The sequence below is a fragment of the Pinus tabuliformis genome, chromosome 3_1, assembly GCF_031772625.1.
Source record: "Pinus tabuliformis cultivar Carrire ecotype Pingquan chromosome 3_1, CPIR1, whole genome shotgun sequence".
Classification (NCBI taxonomy): Eukaryota; Viridiplantae; Streptophyta; class Pinopsida; order Pinales; family Pinaceae; genus Pinus; species Pinus tabuliformis.
In genome coordinates, this window is record NC_142301.1 from 484,723,879 (window position 1) to 484,739,685 (window position 15,807).

Below are 15,807 nucleotides of genomic sequence, written 5' to 3' on the forward strand. Positions count from 1 at the left end.
TATCATCGAGCACTTTTCCTTTCGAGCTCGTTAACTCCGAAAGCGACTAGAATCACCTTTTGTCCTTTTCTCGGCTCTTAAAACATGAAAAGGAAAAGTTTTGTTTTAGTGTTTTAAAATTAACTACCCACAAAATATTCCTGATTAAAGTTATCTTCCTTAGTGATTCTTTAGGGTCGATTCCAATGGCAACATTTCCAGAGTCTATCAGTCAAGGATTCCCCTCGGATGGGAATCCTGGTCCTTTTCCTTCTTTTGGAAACACTGGTGCTTCTTATATGGAAACGTTGTCCCTCCCTGTGTTAACCATTGGTTTACCTATCTAGTTATTTTTGACCTCGATGGTCTCGAGTGTCCCAAATCCTGTCCAACCATCTCCTTCATTTGAACCACATCACATTTATTCTAAGGTTTACCTCTCACCTTCCTCTTGTACTTCACCCGGTGAAAGTTTGAAATCCAGTAACCAGGAGGGTAAGAAGAAGAAGATGAAGAAGAAGAAGTCAGATAAGTGAGGGGCCAACCATGCGGCTATTACTCCAAATGCACCTCCTGTAGACAAACCTTCTGATCCTGCACGGAAGGTTAGATTCCCTTGCAATTTTTGTAAGGGTGACCATCTCCTTTGAGACTGTCCTGGTATTCCTAGAGTCTTAGAGGCATGGTCTCAAAATCTGGATCGACCATCCCCATCGACCTCTAGAGATCATGTCGATGCTACACCCTTGACTAGCGATGGTAAGAATAAGGGAAAAATTAAATTCCCATGTAGGTTATGTGAAGGAGAGCATCTTCTTCACCTTTGTCCTCTTATGGATAAAGCTTCCAAAGTTTTGGAAAACCTTACAGCTCCTCAACCCCAACTTCATGTTGGTTATCAAAGGCTTTCTTCTAACCCTCTCCTAGTTGGTAAAGAGATTGACTTGGATTCATCTCTTGCCCATCCTGCTCTTCTTGAGCATGACTCTTTTGTGTCTGTTCCCGACCAACCATTAGTTGAAAAGAGTGTCGACTTGGCTCCGCCTTCAATTGTTCGCTATGTTCCCGAAGAGAGTAGTGATCATATTGCTCATGTTCTTCTCGTCTCCATAGATTCTCATGAGTCAAAGAGTAGCCCTCTCGTCCCAGCTGTTCAGGAGAGTCCTTCTCATATTCCTACAGAGCATGGGGGGAATCATATGATACCCCCACCAAGTAGTTATGTCATTTCTTTTGATTGGAGTAAATTGACTGCTTTCCACCTTCCATATTATGTGCCTTTCTAAATCACAGTACAAGCCTATAATATGGTAGTACATGGCACTATATTAGATGAAGGCACGTCTGTTAGCATCATGTCTTCTACTACTTGGCAAGCTTTGGGTTCCCCATAGCTTGTGCCTGTCACCCAGAATCTATTGGCTTTCAACGGAGGAACCAGTCAACCCTTAGGGATCCTTCTGAAGTTCCCTATTACTTTGGGAGGAAAGATTGTCTATATAGATGTGATGGTAGTCCAAGGTCCCTTAGATTTCAATATTCTCCTTGGACGTGACTATTTTTATGTCATGGGAGCTCTTGTTTCTTCAATTTTATGTGTGGTTTGTTTTCCACATGAAGGGAGAATAGTGACAATTAATCAATTATCGTTCATTAGTCACCAAGTGCCTCCTATGCAACCATCGTCCCTTATTGGTTCTTGTTTGCAAGCAGTGCCTTCCCCGCCATAGGTCAATTATGTGGCTACCCGTTCCATCTCCACATCTGCTAACGATTATACAGATGGTATAGTACATTATGTATTGGGGGCATTGGAACCCGATCTATCATTGGTACCAGTTGACATGTATTCCTCCTAGAGTGTATTTCTCCTGTCTAGTTAGGACCTCTTGGGAGCCATGTTCTCGTATGGTCCATGATCATTTGTCACGAGGATAGTTTGTTCCTGTATCAACCTCATTAAAAAATGAAACAGATTGTGAGGATAGTTCCTAATCTTGTGTCGGGCTCGTTAAAAAATGAATCAAGGAGTCTGAGGATAGTTCTTTTGCTATGTAAACCGTGTTAAAAAATGAAATAAGTGTTTGAGCATGGTTCTTTTCCCGTGTCAAGCTCATTAAAAAATGAAACAAATCCCCTACCAATTCGAGTCTTTGATTAGATCTCGTAAAATCCCAGTTGAGTCTTTCACTTGATCTCGTAAGTGAACATTCTTTCCATCCACTTAGGTGAATGAAATGAAGCTTTGGGGGCATGTACCTTGAATTGAGTCATTATGTTGGGGGCATGCAAACTTAACTCAAGCATAGTTTGTCTTTGTTTCAATCTTGTGTAAAAATGAAACCAAACTCAAGCATAGTTTTTCATTTCAAGCTTGTGTAAACATGAAACCGAATTCAAGCAGAGTTCCCCATGGTTCAAGCTTGTGTAAAAATGAACCCATGCACAATTTACATCTTGTGATTGTCATTTTTATCAGCAGATTTCTGCTATATGAGCCTTGGTTGTTTCATTCCATCGCCACCATCTCTTTGGCCGATCATATGCTTTCACTTGGTTGTTTTTCCTTTCTTGACGAACCGCAGCAATGAGTGGTTTTTCTAGCTAGCCTCTTGACCTTTCAATATTTTGAGCAATTCCCCCTTAACCGGAACTTGTTGCTACCCTTTATACCACTCGTTCCTCCAGGATGAGTCACCTTTAAGCTCTTTTCTGACTTGTAAAAAATGAAAAGATGGTCGAGTATTTTTCCCTTTTAGACTTGTTAAAGCAAAAAAAAATAGGGAGTCAACTTTGAGCTCTTTTCTGAATCTCAAAATATGAAAATATTTCCAAGCTCTTGTCATTTTGAACTCATTAAAGGCTGCGAAAAGTCGTTTACCCAGTATATGCTTACCTATTTTTTGAGCTGGGATAAAACTATTTACGAAAAAGGTATACCTTAGTCAAACATGACTAGGAGGTTCTCTTGAATATCATTTTATACATTTTCGGGTTCAAGAGATAACTTTACGAAAAGGGACCCTTGGAATTATATTTTCTGTGTCTTTTTCAAGCTCTCTAAACATGAAAAAGATGTCGAGTTTCACCTTTGTCGAACTCGTTAAAAGATTAAACGACATAGGACTTTTCATTATGACAAGACCGAGCTACTCCTTCCTAGGGTTCGTAAAACTTACTAGGATGAACTTATATTACAAGCATATGCTATCCCTGTCAAGCTTGTGTAAAACTAACTAGGGCACTCACCAGAAATTGTGGGGGAAAATTTGAAGTATTTCACCAGTTGTATTCTTCACTTGATGCAGCATGTCGCTCTTGAACATTAACACTCATCCGCTATTCATTTTGGGTTTTGGGACATCCTCACTCTATCATGTGATCTCTATCACGTCACCATGACCTTTGCTCCTATGATGTCAAATGCTGCCAAAATTTGGAGTCATGTCACCCACATGTTCAAGAGAAGTCTTCTTGCCTGTGCATTGTCCAATCATCTGTCACATTCTTGGATTACTCTCATTCATTGTGTTTCCCATTTCGTGCCGATGATGAAGGATCCATTATGACCTTCCTTCGAAGGATCACTTCCGATCGACTTCATCTCATTATCCAAGAATTTGATCTAGAAACTCCTTTCCATTACCTTAGAGCTTGCATGCCTCAATGGAAAGTTCTTTGCACTCGATGACAGCTTCTCATTTTTGTCCCTCGATCGAGTGATTTCACATGTGTTCGAATTCAGTGCCTTATTCACACTTCATGAATTGTACTGATAATACCTTGAGAGCCATTGGCATTATGGGTGGTTTCTCTCCCACTTGTTAATGATTCACATCATTGGCCGGTAATCGTGTGAATTTCTAGCATGTTCGACTTCAGCACGTCTATTCACATGTTAGAATTTATACTTTGATAGGGTCATGTTGGAGCGCAAGACCTTGGGCTTAGATCACAGAAGTCCAGGTTGTGAGGAGTGATGAGTCATTCATGATTATATACATGATTCTTTAGACGGATGGTTTTGACCATGCCGTGGGTATCATTTTGATCCTGCTCAGTCGAATGGATGCAACCATACCATGGATCTATTTCATTTTGATCCTCTCTATGCGGATGGTTGTGCCTATGTCATGGATCTATTTCATATGATCCCTTCAGTTGAATGGTTGCGTCCATGTCGACGATCCATGGACATGATCCTTTTCTTGATGGATAGTTGCACCTATACCATGGATTCATGTATTGTTATATGCCTCTCATGTTTATCAGGCATGATTATCATATTTTAGATATGTACATGTATGTTTGAGTTGCAGGTCTTCCGATGCTGGTATTCCAAGTCCTCGCTCTGTCTTAAAGCATTTCAGCCATCACTCTCAGCTCTGACTTCATGCTTTAGGGGGCATCTGTTACACAATAATTTTTCACTCTCTTGTCACTCCCCGTTCCTGATCCCAGAGAACCCTAGTAGTGACTACTATGTTATACTTTCACCATGAAACCTATCCTCTTGCATTCGTTGAAGTTTGAAGAAAGAATTCCCCACTCCCTTTAGAACATATCCGGAGAATCCTTCTTAAAACCCAGTTTTTAAGATCAACGCTCTTTCCCAGTGTCTTACTCGTGCTAATGGCAGAAGTTTACACTGTGACCCGCGTTGATCAGCGCTACTGTTAGCCCAATACTTGCGCTGGTCTACTTCTGGAAAGTTTTTATAAAAGGAAATGAAGTTTCACGTCTAGAAACTTCTAGTGGCGATGCGCCAGATGTTCGTTTGGTTGGATAAGGGTCGAGAACTCCATATAAGGTTATTTCCCCCATAAAAGTGGACCTTCCTAAGGAGATAAGACCTTATTTCCCCCTTGAGTGGATCTCATTCCTATCCTCCTCTCCGTATATAAACCACTTCCTCTTACCCTTTTTGGTTACAATATACAAAACCAACTGCAAAATTATGAAATCTTTAGCTTTTGGTAGAACAAGATTAGTCTTAGATGAAAAAAGACTAGTCTTTAGTAGCTAAAGTATGAGGAGAGAGAGTTAGAGCTTGGAATCCATTTCATGTCAAGCTAGAGAAGGAAGAGAGTGTTGAAAAGGCGTGTAACAGGACTTGGATACCGCAAAGGAGATCTCCAACGTGAAGGCTTAGGTTGTATTTCTCTTTGAAGTTTATTTTAATACAACTAATGGTTTATTTCCTATATCAGGTGTAATATTACATTTGGTAGCTTAGAACTCCTTGACCTTTTAAGTAGATTGAATTCGATTTTATGCTATCACGTTTGTTGTTGTTTCTTGCATGTTTGTTTCAGGTACTTGAACGAAAGGAAGTTGGAGAAAGGAAGCAAGATCACCATCAAGTGGATTAGCATTATAAGAGGTAGGCCCTCTTGTTTGATTCTGATCTAAGGAAATTTACATTAGATTGTCTTATTCGTGGCTAGACCCACTCTCTTGGGCTAGAAGGATCGTCTCTATCCGCAGAGAGGATTTTCCTACACCACAATTAGCACTTATTCATATTATGGGCGGAAGATGGATTTCGACTTATTAAGAGTATGAGAGGTTGTTCCTTCAAAGAAGAATATAGAGACCTTTGATTTAGGTTTGCTCGTTTATTGTTTTCCCCTTTTCCTCTTCTACTTCTTGGATAAGCGTGAAAACACTAAAAAATAAAGAACTGTGTGTGGGCTTAATGTTTCCTAAATAGACAAAAGTATCATGGTTTGACCAAAACTCTCCTTATGGATGAATAGTATTTTCCTACAGAACTTCATTGACCAAAATATGTGACCAACACAAATAAGGAGGACCGAAGGTTAGCCAAATGTTGTGGTGTCACAAGACTCATTTCAATTCAGCCATACACAAAGAATCCCAAAAAAATGTTCACACACGAAGCTTATTTACATAACATAACAAACACAAGACCAAACCAACAAATAAAAAAATAACTATGTACTTAGGGCAGGCCATAGCCCGAGATCATCATTGAAAATAATTTTTAAAGTCTTGGTCATTAAAAGGAAGAGATTCAATCTTTCTGTTTAGAGATTGAATATGATATGTGTGTTGGCCAAGCTTTTCGTGTATAGTGAATAGTCCAATCCATAGGGATTGGAACTTAGTGTGTTTTCCTTTATCCTCATGGGAATTATCCCACTTCAAGACCAGGTCACCCACACCAAATTCATTTTCCCTGCAGACTTCTTGTCGAACCACCTCTTGATACGACTCTGGTGAAAATAATTTTTTTCTTTCACCTTTTTTCTTTCTTCCTGTAGCTTGTGAAGAGTGTCTATCCTATGTTGAACCAATAAGCATGGCTTGCCCTGGGATTCTTCTGAAAGTTGAAGGGTAGACAAGTAGATGTTCAAGGGTAGGATGGCTTCTTTTTTGTGCACAGGGAAGTAAGGAGATGTATTCAAAGATGGTTTTGGCGTGACTTGATTAGCCCATAAGGCATTCACTAGAGAAGAGTGTCAGTTCCTCTATTCAGAGAAAATGGTCTTCTTGACAATGCGGATGAGGTTATTGTTTGTAGACTTAGCAAGACCATTTCCCTGCAGATAGTAATTAGTTGAATGCTTCAATACAATTCCCTTTTCCAATGAAAAATAAAATAATTTTAACGATGAAAAAAACGTTCCATTTTCAAAAAAAAGTGAAGTCGGAATGTCGAACTTGGAAATGATATTCTTCTTAAGGAAGCTAATGACTTCCTGATCATTCACCTGTTAGAGTGGAACTGCTTTTTCCCACTGCGTGAAGTAGTCTGTAGCAGTGAGAATGTAGTAGTGTTGCTTTGATGAGTGCAGAAAAATATCACCAATCACATCTAGGCCCCATTGCAATAGATTGCAACGGGGTGGCTGACTTCTTTCCTCAACCAACACACTTTTGACAGACTAGACATTTGCAAGCATAAGAATGAGCATATTTGAGTAATGCAAGCCAATAGAAACCAAACAACATAACCTTGTGCACAATTGTGTCACTCGTAAAGTGTCCCCTAACTGGTTTGTTGTGAAGATCCCGCAGTACTTTCTATGAATCGTTCGCTTCCAATAATCTAAGCAGAACACCATTATGGTGCTTTCTAAAAAGCACCCCATGCACCAAGTCATAAGATAACGCTTTTATCCTAAGTTCCTTCTTCTTTTGTGTGGATAAGTGAGAGGGAAATGTTACACTCTCAAGATACTGACGCACATGTGTACTAAGAGTTTTTTATGGTAGTGGAGGAAGCTCGCTCAACATTATACATTTTAATTTCATGCTCCCATCCAGGTGGATCTTCTTATTTTGCATCCACTGCTTCTATTGTTAGGTGACATAGACTTTGGCCCTTAATAGTGTGAATTAGCCTGAACTCTAAGTTGTACTCCTACAGTTCTCTCTCCTCTCACCCAACTCTTGTTGAACAAACAATGATCTGACTGTTGGGTGCGGAACAAAGATAATACAATGATTCTTTAAGAGATAGGGTTGGAAGTGCTTCACCGCCTTGTAGACTGCATAATATTGTTTTTCAATGGCGGGGTAGTTAAGTTTGGGTCGTTGAAGGCTGGTGTTAGAGTCGGTCTGGTCAGCCCTCCGTCAGAGATCAAAACTCTTTGTGCATTTCAATTTTAGGTGTCCCGCTCCATTCACTCAGCTGCATTCCGCTAGGGGCATGCCATGATCTGACGGAGAAAGTCATGCTAATCATTTCCCCTCATGTCTGGCTCCTGCTGGCTCAGGTCTTTTGTCAATAATCACCAAAGTCCATGACAGTCAAGGTCTGGTCCTTTAAAGGACAAAAGTCATTTTCTATGTTTAGGTCTAGGAATTCATCAATTTGGTCTTTGAAACATGTCCAGTAAAGCCATGCAGGCCAGAGGGAGGCCCTTACACAGCTATGGTTCAGAGAGCTTCATCGTCATGTGGATAGACTTCGACTCTTCTTCAAAACTCTGTTTTGAAGAAAAGTCAAACAGTGTCATTTATGACAAAATTTTCCAAAAAAGTCGCCAGTTGATTTTTTCAGATGCAGTCATGGTTTCCGTGGCCAAATGTCCTGTCATACAGTCCCTGCAAAGAGTGCCGAAAATTTCATCATTTGAGCCAAAATTTCAAAGGGAAAGTGAAAATCAGTGTGTTTTAAAGTCAGTGAAAAAAGTGCAAAACACAACATTAGAAAAATGGGTTTTCAAGGAAGCAAAAATGAAACACATCTCTTCCAAGGCTACATATACATGTTTTTATCCAAATCAAGGGCATTGTGCTATTACAAGCCTTGGAGAGACGTTGCAAAGGTGTGAGTGTGAGATTGTGAGCGTTTAAGTGAGTTGGAGGTGGTTTTAGAGGGCGCAGCGCATATACCCAGGAGCGCGGCGCACACAGAGGGCGCGACGCACACAGACCAAGGGCCGAAAAACATTGCCAAATCACTCCAAATTTTTGTGGAGCTCTGCGATTTGAAAGGTAGGCAACCTACCTCCATTTTTGCATCAAATTTGAAAGGAATAGCATGGTTTTATGATTATAAATCAAATCCAAATTTTTTTATAAAGCAAACAAAAGAAGGCATCTAGAAAACCATGATTCTAGGGTTTGTGCTACAGTGACAGTGTTGCCAAGGTGTTTTTCCTACCCTACCCCTATTACTCATTCCCCTATGCTATTGTCCCCATAATCACTACCCTAACCCTACCAAAATCATACTCCCTTTCCCCCCTTCCTATTGCTCAAAAAACCCAAACCCTACCTTGCAAACAACACAAACCCTACCCCATCAACACTATACCCAAACTCCTCCCAAGTCCCTAACAAATTTCTCCCTTTAACCCCTATTCCCATTACATCATTCCCTTCCTAATACTCCCTATTTAATTGTCCCCTTGGTGGAAGATTGTCAAAGCAACTACCAGCTTCATTTAAATCAAAGGGCATCCTAAAATTCAATGTACAAACAACAGTCATGGCATCCGAGGTTTCATCAAAATATGAGGAAGAGACCCACAGTGATACAGTTTCAGGAGAATAGGCCCCCAGGAGACATCACCGGAGTGGCAAACATGTTAGAGATGAGCCAAACACCCTCACCGAGTTGCAGGCATGCCCTCTTGCTATGTCTTGTTTCCAGCACTTAGCATGTTTCGAATTTTGCCAGAGGGTGGCAAATGTCAGAGTTCATCATGAGTTGGCCCGTCTTTTTGCACTTCACCTACATGGAGGACAGTCTATCTTGGCTAGGGTCACTTTCAAATTGACACCCGAAACCATATCAGTCGCAACAGACATACCAAACATTGGAGAACGGTGGCATAAGAAGAAAAAGGTGGAGAGGCATCATTATGAGCCTTACATTAAGGCCAGCTGTTTGAGCCAGCTCACGAGAGTTTTTCCATTCAGATTTTTTAGAGATGAGTATGCTCCGCTCATGAAATACTTCAGTTGTGAGGGGAGGTTTTCTCGCCTTTATGCCTATCACATCAGGTTGCTCATGCACTTTACCAGGGTGCGGATGATGAACCTCCCATTTTTCATCTGCGGGAACATAGAGAGGATGAAGAATTTCATGCAGCACAAGACCCCTCGACAGCAGCTCAACAGTGTTTATCACTTTGCTCTTATCCGGATTTTGGTGGACCATCAGTTGGGATTGCAGGGTATTGCTTGGGAGGACTTCATCTCCCGTGACTTCTTCAACGCTCCACAGGTGGTATCAGAGGCAGAGCATGAGATAGGGGGCCCATCTCATCAGTATGAGCGACATGAGACTGCTACTATGCCAGTATACATCACCTACCAGAGAGGCAGTAGACCCTTATTTGCAGCAGCAAAGCGAGTGTTATTTCCACCCGGGGTGGAAGGGGCCTTGCTTCCGAAATCAGCATCACAGGAGCAGGGCAAGGGTAAGGAGCCATTGCAGGAGGAAGGGTCATCAGGTGAGCGAGAGACCGAATTTGTTCTCCTCCATGATGATGAGACAGATGCAGAACCAACAAATGCGGAGCTTACAGAGATCATCCAGGAGCAGCAGTCAGTGATTTAGTCCTTATCCCTTGACTTGGAGAGGGCCAAATCGAACATGAAGTACCTGGAGCAGAGAAACAAGTAGCTTGAGGACCAACAAATGATCATGGAGCTGTGAAACATTTGTGAGTATCGCCAAGCTGCTCAAAGAAGAAGGGTTGAGCTCACATCTTTGGAGCAAGAAATCAATGAGGATCGGGAGGCCAACCTTGAGAGGGTCAACATGCATTTGGAAAGGCTGCTGGAAAAATTTGACCAGGACCTTGCTCTACTGAGACATATGGCTTTCCGTTACAGGGTGCGAAACATGAGTGCACAGGCCCAAATAAGGAGTTTGAAAGCGAAATTGAGGAAAGAAACAAGAAAGGCAAAAGAGGAAAAAGAGCAAGATCGGCTTTGAATATTGGCTGAGGCTTCCTTGGCCCATCATAACACCCCATAGGGAACCTCCAGCCCAAATTTCAAGAAATTTGGGGAATTTTTGGTCACATGGTAATTTTTTGGGCAAAAAACAAGGATTTTCTCCCAGTGGCGCGGCGCTAAAATTCTAGAGCTCCAAATGAGGAATGGCTTGCATTTTTGGATTCAGCATGGAAAATCATGACTACTGGTGTCCGGGCAAGAAATTTTGGCAAGGTATGAGTCTCCAAAAGGTCAAAAAACACCCAAAAATGGCCTCTCTGCCACTTTTTTGACACACAGGAAGCAGTCTTGGGAGAATGAATATTTGGAGGGGCAAATGAGCACCAAATTCAAAAATTTCAGTGGGGTTAGAAAGTAGACAGGACAGGCTTTCTAACAAGCCCACTTGGGCACATTTTTGACACCTGAAAGTGCCCCGAAACAGCCCCAAATTAGCGTGGCGTACAGAGAAAATGGCGCGGCGCACAGAGGAAAAATTGCCCAATTTGCTTCTGTTTCACGAAATTTCGGTTCGCGACTTCTCCAAGTGGGCCCGCTCATCTACACTTCGGTTTTTTGGCACCAAAGGCGGCATTTAAAGTGTTTTTTCTCCAGATTGGCTTCTATCCAAGTGGCGAAGGAAGGCAAATGGTCACCCAAGCCAAATGTCATGTTTGTAGCGCTGCACCTGTAGATGATGGTTGGCTCTCCATCTCCATTTTGCAATGATTCGAGTAACTCCCCAACCCTTGGGCATTCTATCTCTTCCTTACACATTCTATATATTGTATGCAAGTTATTTACAAAGGGTTGGTTGGCTTGTAACTTCTGGGAGACTGTGGGAAAGAAACTTGGTTTCTTCACTGTGTATTTTTGACAGAGAATTAATGAAAAGCAGCGGCTCTATTTCATGAGATTCTTGTGGTTGTGAGTGTAGCAAATGTGTCTCTTATGTTTTCATACGTATTACGTTATGTTTCACAATTCAATTCATGTTCATTTCCAGTGAAATTTTCTGAGTGAGATTAGGTAGAATTCAATTTTATTGCTCTACCTATGGGAAAATTTCATGTTCAGTGTTATTCTTCTGTTGAAAAGGATTCATGTCACTATGCCCTTTTCACTTTCTTCAAAAATCTATTTATGCCGCGGTACCTCAAACTAAATTGTTACATTTTCTGCCTACCTTGTCTCACGGAATAATCTGTGCCTTTGTATTAGATTCTCTCTTCTTTACTGACTGTTAGTCCCATACCATCCCAGAAGCTCGGTCATTCATGAAAATTGTTTCCAGAATCCCTATTCACTTACTAGCCTAAGGTAAATATTTCATTGTAAGTCATCTCAGACCGTTTTCGATTATCCATTCACTGAGCGTGACTCGGAGAGAGCCCTCTCCTGCTCTTTTAGGGCTAGCTACCAGGCTGAGCGTGGTTTGTGGTTACCCTAATTTTTGCCTTCCTTCAGCCTAAGGCAGATTTAGGTGCTAACATAGTAGCGACTCCACTGGGGATCGAACTGAAATCAAATCCCCTTGTTTCATAATAATGAGCTTAGGATTGGAAAGGCTGAGTAAGTTGGTTGTGTCCTGTGATTTTTCTCAATAGCACGCTGGCTTCGAGACGATATACCAGAGCCAATCCAGACCCGGATCCTCCTCATATCTACGAAAACCCCAATTTGATCCCGAGACTCCTTCGTCAAGAAAGCACCATAACTCCCGTGTTCAAATCCCATTCATGTCCCGACATTTTTGAGTATCTTGAAGAGCTTGAGTTTGACGAACGGTTTGAGATATCATTGTTTGAGTCTAAATCCGAAAGGGTTGTTGACTACACTGTCCCCAATCCGCAATTTCTTGTAGACTTGGAAACAGAAAGAGCTAATAGGTTAATTGATAATTATATTGCAACACAGCCCCAAACTCCAATTGCAAGCCCCTTACAAACTGTTCACACTCCTCCAACACCTCCAAGGCCAAATCCACCGAGAATGATGGCTGCCCGTTTCGCACCCCTTGTTCTGCCCCAAGTTCTAGATGATATGCCAACGGATTATCAAAGTAAAATCCCGTTTTTTGATGGCACTCCTAACAACATTACTGCCCAGCAACATGTAGACAAAATGGCAGACTTCTATGAACTTCATGAGATCGATGCAGAGAACGTGGCAATGAGACTCTTTGAAGTTTTTCCAGCAGCAAGTATCACTACCTTGGCTGAACTACAAAGACAATTTTTAAGCCAGTGGGAAGTGAAAAAGAATCCCCTTCAAATTCTGGCCGAATATGAACAAATCAAACGAAACGTTGGTGAGTCGGTCCAAGATTATTGTGTTAGATTTAATGCAGTCTATAACGAAACTCCAGATCATCTAAAGCCACCTATGGGACTAGCTATGATGAAGTTTCCAGATGGTTTTGATGCTGACATGGCCTACCAATTAAGAGAGAGAGAACCGACCACAATGGAAGATATGTAGAAAATTGCGGTCAGCGTTGAAGCAAATCTGTTGTCCAAAAGAGCTAGAGCGAAAGCAGAAAAGAAAACCACTCTGAAAGAAGAGTCTTCTTCAATGGATCAACTACTCAAAAAGGTAGAGCAGATGCTTGAAAGGGTGAAGCTTAACAAGCCTGAGCCACAAGTTAGGAATCCTAACTTTCGTGGCCAGCAACAGCCACAATATAGAATAAGGCAGAGAGATCAGCGAACCCAAGAGCAGACAGCACAACAGCCGGTACAAACACTTTTGCAGCAGAATTTTGTGCATGGACCAGAGTCAAATGAGGACGGGAATGTAATAGGTGAAGAAAACCACCTCTTTACTCCAGATGAGCTGCCTACTTACATTACCGAAGAAGAAGAATGTGCAGTGAATTCAGCTGCACACCAAGACACGGATTTTATTCTAGCTAGTGACACTGTTTTGGGAGAAGGATTAGAATAATATCAAAGGGGATATATGAATGCTTTGTCCGCACAATAGCAGCGATATTCACTTAGAAACAGAGATGTGCCGGCCAAACCAATTCAGAAAAAGAAGGAGGTTGACGCAGCAAAGAACGATTCATCGGCTACACAAAGAAAAGGAAAGGAGGCAGTTAGTCCGGAGAGCAGCAAATCAAAATCAGCATAACAATCACACAGCGAGCTACATCAAAAGAAAAAGAAAAGAAAGAGATCCCAGTCAAAGAGGTAGAAAAGACTCCTGCTTTTAGCTTAGAGAATGAGATTTCTAAGTTAAAGGTATCCATCCCCTTGACTGAAATAATGAAGAACAACAGTTATAGAGGACAGATTTCTAAAATGTTGAATTTGGACCCAATGTCCGACATGGTAAATGTAGAAGATGATCAACCCGAAATGATTTTTGGACCAACTTCGAATGGTGAGTCTCCTGATAGCGATGTGCCACCCTTCTATATCAGTTTACGATTGCATGATTTTGTGTTACACAATGCCATGTTCGATTCCGGAGCTTCTCACAATCTCATGCCCAAGGCTATCATGGATAAGCTTGGTCTGGACATCACCCGGCAATATCATGATCTCTATTCATTCGATTCCAGCAGAGTAAGATGTATAGGACTCATCAAAGACTTGGTTGTGAGTTTGGATCAGCTTCCTATGAAAAATGTTTTGATGGATGTAGTGGTAGCATATATTCCTCCAAGGTTTGGCATGCTTCTTTCCAGGTCTTGGGTAGCGAAATTGAAAGGGACACTACAGCTGGATTTCTCCTATGCAACAATCCCGGTGTTTGGACAAATGAGGAAGTTATATCGGGAACAAAAAATGAAATATATGATCACAAGCAAGGAGAAACCTATAAATCATCCTATTAACTATGTACATACAAATTTAGAGTCTTTTGTTTTGTTTTCAGATAGTTTAAATGATATAGATAGTCAAATAGTAGAAGCAGATGACATTCCAGAAATAACAGAAAATTTCAGAGAAATTTTGAAGAAAGAAGGACAAGAAAAGCAGGAAAATGTTGGGCAATCAGCTGAAAGTAATGGACAGCAAGCAGACAAGGCACGACAAACAGATTTCCAGCACTTACAAGAGGAGGAAGAAGGCTTGTGGACCATGGATTTTGATGGAGCAGTAGGAAATGATGGCGCTGGAATTGGAATTTGGGTACGCAGTCCTTTCTCCGCCCCAAACAAAGTGCCTAGCAACGTGAGGGTTTGCTCTTACAAGCTGGCCTTTGAATGTTCAAACAATGAAGCTGAGTATGAAGCTCTGATTGCTGGCCTGAAGATTCTTAGAAAGTTGAATGCAAAAAGGATTTCGGTATATGGCGACTCTGAATTGGTAATAAAGCAGGTCAGAGGTGAGTATCAAGCAAAAAATCCTAGGATGCGGGCCTATCGTAATGCAGTTTTAGACATCTTGAAGTTATTTTCAGAATACACCTTGACATGTGTGCCTTGTATACAAAATAGTATTGTTGATGCTCTTTCCAAGGCAGCAAGCAGTTTGAAGATCCCCATGAACTCTAGCAATAAATTTGAAATCCATGTCAAGCATCGTCCAACCATTCCAAACAATCAGCGATATTGGCAAGTGTTTCAAGATTATGAGGAGATTAAGGATTTTCTGCTAAACAAAGGCAAGTTCAAAGAAACCTCCATTGATGTAGAAAATGATGAGGGAAAAGGGAATGGTACAGATGAAGTGCAGATCAATGAAATGGACGTGTTGCAGCTGAAGAATAACATCATTCTAAAGGCTTGATACCTCTAGAAGAACTTTTTGATCAAGATGATGTAGCCCACAAGCCAACATTGCAGCCAACAGAGACGGGTGTAGAAGAGGTCAACATTGAAACAGCTGCCAATCCTAAGTTGATAAAATTGTCTAAAGCATTACCGCCAAAGATCAAGGACAAATACATCAGTTTGATGGCTTCATTTGTAGATGTGTTTGCTTGGGATTATTCTAATTTAAAGACCTATGATACCAACATTATTCAGCACACAATACCCATCAAGCCCAATCAAAAACCATTTAAACAGAAGCTGAGAAGGATAAATCCAAAGTTGCTGCCATCTATCGAAAAGGAGGTAAACAGGCTGTACAAGTCAGGTATCATTGTGCCCATCAGATTTTCAGATTGGATCTCCAACTTAGTGCCTGTACGCAAGAAGACCGGTGAGATCTGCCTATGCATTGATTTCAAAAATCTAAATAAAGTCTCATTGAAGGACAACTATCCACTGCCCAAAATGGACCATATACTTCAGCGAGTAGTGGGGGCATCCTGTATGTCACTGCTTGATGGTTATTTTGGATATAGCCAAATTTCTGTCCATGAGGATGACCGAGACAAGACGACATTCACCACTCCATGGGGAACCTTTCATTATGCTAAAATGCCTTTTGGTTTAAAGAATGC